Source organism: Rhinopithecus bieti, unplaced genomic scaffold (assembly GCF_001698545.2).
Source record: "Rhinopithecus bieti isolate Rb0 unplaced genomic scaffold, ASM169854v2 scaffold_67270, whole genome shotgun sequence".
Lineage (NCBI taxonomy): Eukaryota > Metazoa > Chordata > Mammalia > Primates > Cercopithecidae > Rhinopithecus > Rhinopithecus bieti.
Genome location: NW_016825413.1, coordinates 450 through 2,913, shown reverse-complemented (window position 1 = coordinate 2,913; position 2,464 = coordinate 450). Strand labels below are relative to the sequence as shown.

The 2,464-nt window shown below is 44.0% G+C and overlaps 1 pseudogene; it reads left to right on the top strand.

Annotated features, from left to right (window-relative positions):
- The first annotated feature begins 543 nt into the window (after positions 1 to 543).
- On the top strand, positions 544 to 1,870 carry LOC108522655 (protein argonaute-3 pseudogene; annotated as a pseudogene).
- Positions 1,871 to 2,464: the final 594 nt, after the last annotated feature.

Sequence of the window (2,464 nt, the reverse complement as noted above, 5' to 3'; positions counted from 1 at the left end):
AAAATTGACAAATGGGATCTAATTAAACTAAAGAGCTTCTGCACAGCAAAAGAAACTACCATCAGAGTGAATGGGCAACCTACAGAATGGGAGAGAATTTTTACAATCTACCCATCTGGCAAAAGACTAATATCCAGAATCTACAAAGAACTTAAACATATTTACAAGAAAAAATCAAACAACTCCATCAAAAAGTGGGCAAAGGACATGAACAGACACTTCTCAAAAGAAGACATTTATGCAGCCAACAGACACATGAATAATGCTGAACATCACTGGCCATCAGAGAAATGCAAATCAAAAGCACAATGAAATTGAAATATTTTAAAATCAAGCAAAAATATTGGAACCAAAAAATGAAATTGACATACTGATGAATGCATTAGAGTCCCTTACCAGCAGAAATAAAAAGAAAAGAAGAAATAATAATTGAGCTTGTAGACAGGCTATTTGAAAATACACAGTCAGGGGGAGGCCCAAGGCAGGTTGGCGGCGGCCTCCCGCAGTCCTGGAGGAGGGGTGGGAGCGTGGAGTCCGCAGGCGATGCAACTTCCGGACGGGACTCACCTCTGTCCTCCCCTCATGTCTCCCCTTCCTCTCACCCAGTCCCACTCCATCTTCCATCCGCAACTCTTCCGACCAGAGCTTTCAGAGTATGGTTGCTCAAGGAAAGCCGTCGCCGCCCCCGCCTCGGGGCCGTTAGAGTGCCTGTTGCTCTGTGTCACACCCCAGGCCACCTCCTTGCCCCCAGTGGCAGGCTCCGTTCTGTCTCAAAGCCCTCCCCCAAACTCCGTCAGTGGAAATCGGCTCCGCAGGACCCGCTGGGGCCCAACCCCTACCCGTGGTGCCCAGAAGACCTGGCTATGGCACCATGGGTAAACCCATTAAACTGCTGGCTGTTTTCAGGTTGAAATCCCAAAGACTGATGTCTACCTCTATGAGGTAGATACTAAACCAGACAGACAAGTGGCCAGACAAGATATTAAACCAGACAATGTCCCAAGATATTAAACCATGGAGGTGGTTGACTCAACGGTTCAGCATTTTAAAGTAACTATATTTGGAGAGTGTAGACCAGTTTATGATGGAAAAAGAATTCTTTACACCGCCAATCCTGTGGCAACTGCAGAGGTATATTTACATGTTACTTTACCTGGAGAAGGTGGAAAAGATCGACCTTTTAAGGTGTCAATCAAATTTGTCTCTTTGGTGAGTTGGCACCTACTGCATGAAGTACTGACAGGACGGAACTTGCTTGAGCCACTGGAATTAGACAAGCCAATCAGCACTAACCCTGTCCATGCAGTTGATGTGGTGCGACGACATCTGCCCTCCGTGAATACACACCTATGGGGCGTTCCTTTTTCTCAGTTCCAGAAGGATATGACCGCCCTCTGGGAGGGGGCAGGGAATATGGTTTGGATTCCATCAGTCTGTTTGGCCTGCCGTGTGGAAAATGATGCTTAATATTGATGAAAGAGACCTCCGGCAGCAGTGTGGAGAATAGATAGAGAAGAAAAAAACTAATCGGAGAAGCCAGTTAGGAGGCTTTTCAGTCACCAGTTCAAGTTTCGGTCTACATGTTACTTCCTTGAGAAGCAGTGTTTGACACCCTTTTCCCTCCATTCAGCCATCCCCCAAGTCTGAGTTAGGTATTCGCTTCTGTTTTCCCATAGCACTGTGTAATTCCCCTATAATAGTATGTATCACCCTGAATTATGAATGTTTATTGTTCTGTCTCTCCTATTAGAATGAAAGCTCCGTGAAGGGATTGTCATTTTATTCACCAGTGTATCTTCCAAGCCCAGGACAACTTTTGGTAATATTAAGCAAAGAATGAATAAATAAATCCAAGAGCACAGGAGGAGGAGCATCCAAATGAGCCTGAAAAATCACAGAAATATTTGTGGTAGTATGTGATATCTTAGCTGAGCTTTAACAAGTATAATGAGACCAAGAGTCTGGTTTGAAAATGAGGTACTCAGGAATAAATGATTTCTGAGGTCTCTAAGATATTGTAAAACTTTATTGAAAGATCTAAGAGAAAATTTAAATAAATGAAACACATTACCCTTATTGAGAAGACTCAATTTTGTAAAATGTCAGTTCTCCCCAAATTAATCTATAAATGTAGTTTTAATTAAAATTCAAATTGGGGGCCAGGTACGGTGGGTATGCCGGTATTTCCAGCACATTGGGAGGCCAGGGTGGGAGGATCACTTGAGCCCAGGAGTTCTGAGCAACATGGTGAAACCCGGTGGCTAAAACAACACACAAACACAAAAAATAGCCAGGCATGGAGGCATGTGACTGTAGTCCCAGCTGCTTGAGAGGCTCAGATGGGAGAATCACTTGAGCCCAGGAGGTCAAGGCTACAGTGAACTGTGATCTAGCCACTGTACTCCAGCCTGGGCAACAGAGTAAGACCCTGTCTCAAAATAAAATAAAAAAATAAAATAAAATT